Source organism: Phascolarctos cinereus, unplaced genomic scaffold (assembly GCF_003287225.1).
Source record: "Phascolarctos cinereus isolate Bilbo 61053 unplaced genomic scaffold, phaCin_HiC Scaffold_8;HRSCAF=390, whole genome shotgun sequence".
NCBI classification, from domain to species: Eukaryota; Metazoa; Chordata; class Mammalia; order Diprotodontia; family Phascolarctidae; genus Phascolarctos; species Phascolarctos cinereus.
The window spans coordinates 18,991,954-19,003,587 of record NW_027556291.1 but is presented as its reverse complement, the minus strand read 5'-3'; the positions used below and the strand labels follow the sequence as shown (position 1 = coordinate 19,003,587).

General features: G+C 45.9%; 1 pseudogene; it reads left to right on the top strand.

Moving 5' to 3' along the window:
* The first annotated feature begins 10,712 nt into the window (after nt 1-10,712).
* Nucleotides 10,713-11,427, top strand: LOC110198651 (28 kDa heat- and acid-stable phosphoprotein pseudogene; annotated as a pseudogene).
* The last annotated feature ends 207 nt before the right edge of the window (nt 11,428-11,634 follow it).

The window sequence follows — 11,634 nt, the reverse complement described above, 5'->3', positions numbered from 1 at the left end:
GAACTTCTAAGACTCAAGCCTGTGGTAGAATCGAGTTATCCTCCTCTTCACATCCCGAGTTATTGGGAGTTAGCTGGGTGATGTTATCTTAGTACATTCTGGTGCAATTTTAAAAACATTCCGTGACTAGCACAGGAAGAGATTTAGATCCTTTGGACACTAATCCACAGTGTGCATGAATGGTTCTTCCCCACCGAAAAGCAATTTCCCTCCCCTTCGGTCTCTTTGATCTTGCGATTACCTACCTTCTCTGACGCATCTTTCTGACACATCTAGCCCTATCCTGACTCATTTCTGCTCCAAAGGACATGAGTGTTACTATGTTGGTTCTGAAACCAAACTAGCCTAGCCTTGGATAGTATCCTGCCTGCATTGCACTAACTCAACTTGAATCACTTCTTCTTTAAGGAGTCATCTCATCACAAGTTATTCTTGATCAGAGCATAGCACATCAGAACTTGGGACAGTTTCGGACCAGCTAAGGACAGAAAGAGTGACTCCAAAAGTTACAAATCTGAGACACTTATGCTGTATTGCCGCCATTTAGTACATGGTCAAAATGTTCCTTATGTAAATATAACAGTGCTTCCATTCTCCCATCAGACCTATCATATTTTCAAGTTTGGAAGTGTGTGTGTGTGTGTGTGTGTGTGTGTGTGTGTGTGTGTGTGTGTGGTGAGGGCAGCTATGGAAGCTAGAGACACAAAAGCAAGGGCTATAGTCTTTTCATAATTTAATTTTTTTCAAAGAATGAAGACCAGTTTTCTCTCCCACTGGGAAAAAAAGGAAAACAAAATATGTTAAACAAATATACATCTTTGCCAATCTGACTTGGGGCCATGGACCAGGCAGTATGCTTCATTTGTCCTTCATTCCAAAGAGGACCAGTGATGTCACAGGGTGATGTCTTGACTCATTCATGTATTGGGTTTAAGTGACACAGAGTTGCACAAAGTCTTCAGCCTCACTCTTCCAGTCATCAAAGTCCAGTGGCTGAGGACATCTTTGATGTCTGACCAAGCTCTAAGTGCTCCATAGTGCCTGCTTCAGTCGCCTTCATGGTGATTGAAACAAATTGTTCTCCACCCATTCCATTGGGGAAAGTCTTCACGTGCTTGGGGTAGATATCCTTCTAACCCATGGAAAGGTTTGAGGCCTGTCAATTACTCTCAACCTGATTTAGCGTGTCTGCTGAGATGATTTTACTGGGGTGTAGCCACTGCGCATGCTACAGCTTCTTGGACCCACAGCTGAGGGTTGTGTGAAAGGCAGACACCAAAGATGGATGGATGAGCAGACTTGAAAAGGGCTAGGCAAGCTCCCATACCAGAGGAGCTAATCTTCCCTGAACACCCCAAACACCCCAACTATGCTAGGTTCTGAGGATACAAAGACAAAAACTAAGTCCCTACCCTCAAGGAGCTTACCTTCTACTGGTGAAAAATAAGCCTACATAGATGAGTAAATACCAAATATATAAGATGGAATTTCTGGGAGAAGGCGAGACTACTAACAACTGGGTTTATCAGGAAGGGAGTGGCACTGAGCTATACCCTGAAGGGAACAGGAGCTAAAGGCATGGAGGTGAGAGATTAAAGTGTGGAGGAAACAGTCAACAGAATAGCTTTGCTGGAATTAGGGTACAGAAGGACATATATGTAGTAAGTAGCAGAATCAGGATTTGAGCTCAGGTTTCTTGACTCATGGTGCTGAGCACCGTGTGGAAGAGGGGTTTAGAGCATGGTACACACTGTAGCTAACATAATATAGTATCTTGGCAACTTAACCGTTTTCAGTTGTAGCCAGAGGAAGTCATGCAATTGCTCTAAATGGGTCCCTACAAATGTATGTTATCTAATCACAGGCCCTCATTGAAGCAAAGTAATCCTTTTAGTTCTCCCTAATTGATTCTTCATCCCACTCTCCAGAGGCTGTTCCCAACTTTCTTTTCTTTCTTCAAACTTCCTACAATTAGCCCTGGTCTACCCTCACAGCTGAGGGCCTTACCTCATACCTTACTGAGAAAATGGAAGCACCTCCTTCTAAGTTCCCACTCCTCCCCTTTTCTTAATCTCAGAACACCTTGCCACCATGCCCCACTCTCTACTCCTTTACCTTAGTTGCTGATGATGAGATAGTCCTTTTTGCCAAAATCAATGTTGGGCTTCAGTTGTTCTCTGTAAACAACATTGTTACTATTTGTTGTTGTTAATAACACGTTGTTGTTGTTATTGTGCCTGACTCTTTTTGACCCCATTTGGGATTTTCTTGGCAAAAATTCCATTTCCTTCTCCAGCTCATTTTACAGATGAGGAAACTGAGGCAAACAGGATGACTTCATCCTGTGACTTGCCTATTGTCACACACCTAGTTAAGTGTCTCAAGCTGGATTTGAACTCAGGAAGTTGAGTCTCCCTGACTCATCTAGCCTGGCACTCTATCCACTAGCTGCCTTTTAAGCCATCTTACCCTTCCCATCTTCTCTAGCACATGGCCCCTTCTATCACACCCTCCCCCTCCCCCACCCCACTCATTGTTCTCTCCCTATCTACTGGTTCTAGCTCTGTTGCCAAAAAACGTGCTTGTGTCCCACATCTTTAACAAGCCATGCCCTCAAGCTGTCATCCTATGTTTCTTCTCCCATTCTCAGCCAAGCTTCATGGGAAAGCTGTCTTCATGAATTCCCCTTCTCTGACTCACTTCTCATCCCCTGGCAAGCTGGCTTTTCATGTCATCACTCAACTGAGGATGTTTTCTCCCAAGTTACTAATGATCCCTTAATCGTTAAATCTGAGAGTCTCTTCTCAATAATCACCCTTCTGGACCTCTCTCTAACAATTGCTACTATTTACCATACTTTCCTCCTGTAAACTAGCTGTTTCCTGGGTTCTTCTGGTTTTCTCCCTACTATTCTGACTGCTTTCAGCTTCTTTCACTAGTTCTTCATCCATATCATGCCCTGAACTGTGGGTGCACTCCAAGGTTCTGTCCTGTGGCCTTTTTTCTTTCTCTTTTTTTTTCACTTGGGGACCTCACCATCTTCAATGGGTTTGACTATCATCTCCTATAAATATGAAAGCCTTATCTATACATAAAGGCTCAGTCTCTGCTTAACTCTAGGCTTGTTTTTACCAATTGAATACTGGACATTTCAAACTTGATGTCCTATAGACATCTAAAACTCAAAATGACCACGTGGGGTAAGGTCCAAAGATATCAGCCTAGAATGGGGCCAGGACTCATGCCCTGGATTTGAAGAGTCACTTCAGGTGCCTGGTGTTAGGGGGCACTTGGAACAATGCACGGTTCAGTTCCTTTGAAACTGGCATCACAGGGACTTCAGATGATGGCTCAGAGGCTGGCTAGACAGAGGCCATTGTCCTATAGGGCCTTGTGCCAACACCATCAATTCTCAGCTCCAAGTTGAGAAGGTGATGGGGCCCTGCCTCTAGCCCAGGGCTTGTGGCCTCCTCCACTGGCCATCCTCTTGTCAGAGGCTGGGCCTATTACAGAGATGACACACTGCAGAGACACAAAGAACAAGCCATGAGGGGATGGAAACACCTTTAGACAGCAGATCTGGAGAATTCTCCACAAAGACAAAAGAGATCAGTACTCTGCACGTCAGGGGAGTTAAAAGTAATGAGGGTAAAAATACAATAGCCTGGACTCTTCAGTCCTGCTGGCCCCTCCTGTGCAGCTGCACAGAGCAGCCCTTACCCTAATAGATAAGCATGTACCTTTTTCTCAATGAATCATATATCCAACTTTGCCACCAAGAGGTATGTACGTTTTCTTTTGGGGGGAGCCCAGAGGAAGGGAGGTCAAACTCCCAACCCCCCACCCCAGCCATACTCCCCTATCCCAGTAATTGCTGTGTCCCCTCAGCAGTAGCAGGGAACTGTACCCACAGTAGTAGTAGCAGATGCCTAGGGACAATTCCTGGGCCTTCTAGGGGCAGGTCCCAATGCACACCTGAACCTGGCCAGAGGGAAAAAGGACAGTGGCTGATGGCTGATGGGAAAGTCTCTGAGCCACTCCTGGTGACTCATGCAACAGAAGGACCAGTTTTTCCTTTGAAAGCTTCATGCCTGGAGAAAGAAGTGACCTGCCCAAGAAGGGGCACCTTTCCCCTGGACCTGCATCTCCTGCCTTTCTCTGGTCTGTCACCCTCGGAGGCCAACAGGAAAGAAGGAAAGGGAGTCTCCCACACCAGCCAATCAGAGCCATCCTGAGGCCGCGGACTTGGCCCCTCCCAGCCAATGGCTATAAGAGTGTTTCACAGAAGCCAATGGGTGGCTTTCCTTCTCTCCTCCCCGCCCTCTCACCACCCTCAAGGTCACCTTATTAAGAAGATGGCAAATTGGGGTCACCCCATTCCAAAAAGCCCCAATCCCCCTCCCAAACTCTTCTTTTCCACCTCAGAGGCGCCTACTGCTCACTGAAGGTCAAGGTTACAGCCTCATTTCCATTCCCCCAAAGCCAAGACAAGATTAAAGGTGGGGAGAGGGGAGCATAATGGACAGTCCAGTTGCAACCCCCCCCAACACACACACAGCAGCCATGGGGCAACAGGGGAGGGACTGTGATGATGGGAAGGGGGATGGTGGCTTCCTGGCCTCTCACCTCCAGTTGGCAGCTCAAGAGACTCCTGTGGCCGTGGGAGCTTAGGGGCTGGTGGAGGCTGCCAGGAAGCCTGGGCCGGGGGCCTTCCCTCCCGCTGCCATAGCAGCCCTCCATCCTGCTCTGGAGATGATGGAACTGAGAATGAAGTTGAGGAGGACCCACACACCCCATGGAGGTTCTCCTTTCTCTCCCTCCTGCTTCCTGGAGGGGGCTGCCACAGGACCACACAGCTCACCTGCACCTCCTCCCCTATCCCCTTCATGTCACAATCACCAAGGGGATGTATCAGGCTGTCCTCCTCCTCCCTGTTCTTCCTTCCAGCAGCCTCCGGGCTTTGGCACCTCCATCCTCACCCCCTTCATGTCACAAGCACCAAGGGGACGCATCATTCCTGTCTAGTAGGATGAGGACCTTGGATGGCACAGGAGAAAAAGGCTTACTTAGATCACCTTGTTTGTGAGTGGAAAAGGACTGGAAACCAAGGGGTGACCATCACTTTCTAGGGTTTGGAACACCAAAGACAGCTTGCCTCCAGCCATTTAGGGCCTTCCTTGTGGGACAATGACATTGTCCGTTCTCAGTACATGAGCTTCCAAAGCTGTTTGAAACTGGAGAGTGGGCAGCTCACCCACCCTCCTTCCTGCCTATTCACAATGTTTAGGCTGATGGGGCCACAGCCATCCCTTTTACAACCTTCAAGGTGACCCTGTTAAAATGACCCCAGGCTGGGGTCTCTCCTCTTTTACTCCTATAGCCCCTTCTCCCCAGAACATGGTCTGACCTTAAGCCCAGGCTTGTCATTCAGTGTGAAGGTCATATTCTCTTCCAGTGGCCCAGGCCAAGGCCAAAGGTGCAGGAGGGAAGCACAGTTCAGGCCCCACCCTCCCCAGAAGGCATGGAAAGGACCGTGCAGTGTGTGGCAGGCAGGTCACTGGCCTCTCATGTCCAGGTAAATACATAATTAGTGATTATAACAGGGCGTATTCACTGGGTGAACTTACCCCCAACATGGAGGAAGATAGAGTGGATTAGAAAGCACAATCCTATGTTCTTTTCCAGGAAGTATTTTGATTATAAAAAAATTAAAAGTTTTTCCACAAACAAATTGAATATAGTTAAAGTTAGAATGAAAATTAGTAAACAGGGAAAAATTATTTCCAGCAAGACTGATAAATTTCAAATCCAAAATATTTGAAGAAGTTATTCAACTATAAAAGCCTAAGGGTCATTTGTCAATACGTAACAGGCCCAAGGATAAAAGCAGGCAGTTTGTGAAGAAAGTAATCAAAATAACCTTACGAACAAATGTCCTAAATCACAAATAATTGGATGAAGGCAAATGAAAGCAACTGAGGTTTCACTTGATATCCATTAGATTGGTAACGATGGCAAAAGAAAAATGACAGTATTGGTGGGGTTGTGGGAAAAGAGACGCACTGTTGGTGGGGCTGTGAATCAGTTCAGCCATTCTACAAACCAACTTAGAGCTCCTCCCCCAAAGTTACTGAACTGGGCATATCCTTTCACCCAGCCACACCACTATAGGCCTATACCCTGAAACTGATCAAGGAAAGAGGAAAGGATCCACATGTACAAAAGTGTTCATAGCATTTCTTTTTCACAGCAAGCAAAACTGGGAAACTTATGGGGGTGTGTTCCCACTGGGGAATGGCTAAACAAAAGATGGCATATGAATGTAATGGAATATTATTTGCCATAACAAATGATGAAATGGAAATCTCTCTATGGAAAGATGCAGAATGTAATGAAGACAGGAACGATTGATGCAAAGCAACACTGTAGAGAAAAACAGCTTTGCAATACTTTAGACCTCTGATTAATGCAATGAAAATCTAGAGTGCAGAAGACTGAATATGAAACGTCACTCATCTGTCACACAGGTAACAGATTTCAAATGCAGAGGGGATGAGGCATACATCTTCGGGCTTGGTCGATATGGGAATTTGTTTTTGCAGGATTATGAAGAGTGATAAGGGTTTTATTTTTCCAGTTTTTGCAAGGGGCTTTTGTTTCATTGAGACTGAAAGATCATAATAGCAGTCAAAATAAATTTATTTTTTTAAATGTAGTGGTGGTGGGAGAGCTGATACAACCAGAAATGAGTCAGACATTTATCAGAGGAACTTATAAATCTTTCCTTCCATTTACCAATTTCCCTTCTAATTTAAACGTCAGATTTATTTGTGGAACCAAATTTTATGGCATCAAAATTGTTTGTGTACACAACAAACGAAAGGCACCAATGAGGGTCACTGTGAGCTTGAGGACAGATCAGGGGCAACCAGTTCTCTCCACAGCCCAGAGAGCACCCTGGGGAGCGCACTGGGAGAGGCTGCTGCAGTGGGAAAGAACCCTGAACAGAATATGCACACCTTTGGCAACTAGGTGGCGCAGTAGATAGAGCACCAGCCCCAAAGTCAGGAGGACCTGAGTTCAAATCTGGCCTCAGACTAAACACTTGACACTTACTAGCTGTGTGACCCTGGGCAAGTCACTTAACCCCAATTTCCTTTAAAAAAAAAAAGAAAAAAAGAATATGCACACCTCTGCCTTGTGTATGTCAAAGGGCTGGAGCACTTTCACTTAGTGGGTGACAAGGTCTGATGGGAGGATTTCCATTTTCCAATCAAACCATTCGTTTTTCAACAAGTCCCTGAATTTGGTTAGAGGAAGGATTAGATTTGGAACCAGGGTATTCAGTTCAGAAATTTAACTTTTAAGTTAAAAAACTTAACTTTGTGACCTTGGACAAGTCCAGGGACCTCTATGAAGTCCATTTCCCAATCTGTGAAAGGAAAGTGGGCTAGATGACCTTTGAAGTGCCTCCCAGCTCAGCCTCTAGGATCTCAGGCCCTCCAAGGTCTTGTCCTTTGTGTCCAGGGCCTGTAACAAGGTCTCTCAATGAGGGTGGTCAGAGAGGAAGTCTCACATAAGAACAGCTGAGACTTATGTATGTACACGCCTTCTGAAGGGCCTTCCAGACTCCCACTCAAGGCCCTGGCCTTCAAAGACTCTCAAGGGCACTCTTGGTCCTCAACAGTTTTCTGTAATTCTGGGCATCCTGTTTAGGAGCAGAATCTACTGCTGGAACTACTAAAAATGTATATATTTTAAAAAACATTTAAAGAATATAAAAATAATACCTAAGAAAGCAGTGACCACTGATGGGAAACACTCAGTTCTCTCAGATCTAGAGTATCACTCTTTGACAAAGCCACAGAAACCATGCTATGTAAGGGTCCTGGCCCATGTTCTTCACCCCCAAACACATTCTAATTGGGATAGTGTGAGAATGGTCCTGTCTGGGAGGACTGGGAAGGGTCTGTCCCCCAAGATGATCCCTAATCTGTTAGGGCAATCTTCGTTTGGCAGGAAGGAACCCTTACCAGTCATCTCCAAGGGAACAGAAGTGATGACCTTTCTCTGAATGGACTGCTCAGGTAACCTGAGTATACAAGCAATAGAACCCCAGGGTCCTTTTGTGGACACCAGCAGTGGACCACCGCCATAAAAAGAAGTTCTCATTTCTCAAGGAGGAAGGCTTTATTTGCATGTTCCATTTTCATACAGGATTCACAGTCGATAAGGAGTTGGTGCTGTGAAAGGAGCCAAAGGAAAGGAGGCAAGTTTCTTGTACTTGTCATTAAAGGTCAAGGGTCACATTTTTTTCTTGGATGCTGGGGCCCAGGCCACAGTGTTGGAAGGGACAGAGGGGGAGAGTCTGGTCACCACCTCCCAGGTAGCTTACATTAGGGGCCCAGTGAGTAAAGGGATCCAGGGTGCAGCTGAGTATTGAGAGGTATGGGGGAGCCTTGCCTCTCATCTTTAGGTCAGTCCTGGAGTCTTCTCAAGTGGACCTAATGATTCCCATGCTTGGCCCTCCTCAGGACAGGAGAAATTCCACAGGTTTGTAGAATGGCTGACAATGCTGGAGGGGAGCTAGGGGGACAACGCGTAAGACCAAACAGCACCCAAGGTGAAGCAGGCATCAAGGGCGAGGCAGGGATACAGAGTGAGGGCTGCCAAGGGAGGGCCCAAGTCCTCCTCTCTGTGCTGTCCTCGTGAAGGGGGGGGATCCACAAAGTCAGTCTTTGCAACCTTTTCTGTTTGGGGATGGCACCAATCTGAGAGTGGCAACCAAGGCTGGAGGTGAGTCCAATTCTCTTTTTTTTTTTTTGGTCTCTGTCCTGTATCAACCATGGGGTAGTGTCCAGGAGGCTGAACTCTCTCTGTTCTCACCTGCAAACAGGGACAGGGGTGTTCTGGGATTTGGATCAGGCATCTGGCAAGGGTTAATCAGGGAAGATGGCCCTGGTCAAAGTCTCTAGTCTCAGGATTCCTCAGGGTTCAGCCAAGGAGGTTGCCCCAGGCTGGGCTCCATACAGATCTCCCAGATGCCTCCAGTTGCTTCCATTTCCCTAGTAAAACTGGGGGTTTAGGCACAGTCCAGTATTATGTACTTTGAAGCTGCCATCATGGGGACATCAGGGGACAGTTCAGGTTCTAACTGGGCAGCAGCCCTTGTCCTGTAGGGTCCAGTGCCAACACCATCAATTCTGAACTCCAAGTTGAGAAGGTGTTGGGGCCTGCCTGTAGCCCAGGGCTTGGGGCCTTCTCCACTGGCCCTCCTCTTGACAGATGCTGACATTCTAGAGATGACACACTGCAGAGAAACAAAGGAGGACAAGCCATGAAATGATGTGATAATAATTTTTCATCTTTGATTTCTTTTTAAAATTATTATTATATGGCGGTCAAAGCCATTCACCCTAGTTAGGAGGTTATGAAGCTGGCTGGATTTACTTATGACCTCAAACATTCCTCAGGTAAGAAGCCGGAGAAAGGTTCCCACTTGCCCCCAACTCCTTGCTTATATTAGTGATGTAGAAATCTACCCTCTCATTCAGACCATTGTGAACCTTCTAAATATAGTTTATTTGTAACCTGACTTGGTTTACCTAGAGAGTCTCTTGAAGTTTCTTTCCTTAGGGGATGTGTTAGACTAGGATACCGCTTAATTAAGTTTGTTAAAGTTTTATGATATTGAAGGAAAAGCATAAAATTAGGAATCCTTTTCTTAAACTTTTCTAACAAAGAATACATAAGACTTAATAAGTAAAAGAATTATTTCTCTATCACTTTGTTGTATTTTTGTGCATAAAAAGCTTCTTTAGAATCTTAACTTTTATTCAGGTTACTTGGGGATGTATGCCATTAGTTAATATCTAAGTTAGGGTTTATTTCCCCTTTGGTGCTTTGATCTTTCTTCAGTAGAACTCAAGCCCTTTGCCCTCGAGCACATAGCCATCTGCTCAGCCCCACAGTCCTGGCCTTGATGCAATACAAGCAAGGAGTTTGCCTTGCTGGAACTGTTCTTCCTGAAGCAAGCTCGTCTTAGCATTCTTCTTGCACTCCTCATATTTCTTCTGGATCTTCTTGGACCGCTTTTTATTTAAAATTTCTTATTCCTCAGGAGTCAGCTTTGCTCCCTCCTTCTGGCCTAAGGACAGGGCACAGTGAGACTCATAGCAGCTCTTGTCCTGTAGGGTCCACTGGCAACACCATCAATTCTGAGCTCCAAGTTGAGAAGGTGATGGGGCCTGCCTCTGGCCTAGGGCTTGTGGACTCCTCCACTGGCCCTCCTCTTCCCAGAGGCTGGATCCATTCCAGAGATGACACAATGCAGGGAAACAAAGGAGGACAAGCCATGAAGTGATGCGATAATAATCCTTCATCTTTGATTTTTTAAAAATTTTTATTATTTGGGGGTCAAAGCCTTCATCCTAATTAGGAAGTTATGCTATCCCTTGAGATGTGGAGAATATACTGAAGACCTCAAACATTCCTCAGATAAGAAGAAGAAGGAAGGAGCTTGTGGCTGTGGTGGTAGAAGCAGGTTGAGCCCATGGAGGGCTCCTTCTTTTGACTCCAGGGTAGGCTAGAGACAGAGAGAGAGAGTGGGGGGAAAGGTAGAGAGAGTGGAGGGGAGAGGGAGGAAGGAAAGACAGAGGCAAGTTCCAGTTCCAATGCCAGCTCGAGTTCCTGCAGCAGCTGCTGGAGCCATGATGCCCAAAGGAGGGAGGAGAGGAGGCCATAAAGGCTGAGCGAGGCAATACATAAGCCCTGAAGAGACTGATGCCCAGCTTCTAGCTGAAAAACAGAAGGCAAGGGAAGAAGAACAAAGTGAAGAACTTGGTGATGGGGCAGCTGGTGACCCCAAAGAGGAAAAGAAATCCTTAGATTCAGATGAAAGTGATGAAGATGATGATGACTACCAGCAAAAGCGCAGAGTACAAGGGTTAATAGACAAAGAGAATCCCAACTGAATAGGCTAGACAACCAAAAAAGTCATTTAGCTGGATCTGAATGGGCCAAAGGAGCTGTCTAGGAAATAATGAGAAGAAGTAGAAAAACAAAGCAAAATAATGATACGTGAAGTTGCATGTAGCAGGTAAAACAGAACAAGCTAAAACAGATCCTGCCCATTTAGCCATCACCCAGAAACAGAGGGAAGAAACTTCCAAAAAGAATGCAGAAGAAAAGAAAGTAATAAAGTAATAGATGGATGCAACTGTGTCAGGAAAACGAATGCATTCGCTCTCCCTGAATAAACACCATGCATGTGGGAGAAGGAAATGCCAGGGAACTGCTAGGACCTCTGTAGTATTACGTCCCACACTGATGCCACCTGGAGTGTACTGTGGTATCCCTCTCCACTTCATGGGTCCACAGACAGGATGGATCCTCTTCATCTTAGCACGGAATTCCATTCTGGGGTAAGGGGGAAGGATAGGGTAGGGGGGCAGCTGCTATCTTTAGGGCAGAAATAATGCAGAAAAGCATTTCTGTGTGTAACAGTTTGAAAAGTCTGGATGTTTTTGCTGGTTTTAGGATTCAGAACACATGGGGGTGGTGGTGGTGGTGGGATATGGGAGGGTAAGAAAAGCTTCAACTTGTAGATTACATGGGATGTGTCATTTTTTTTTC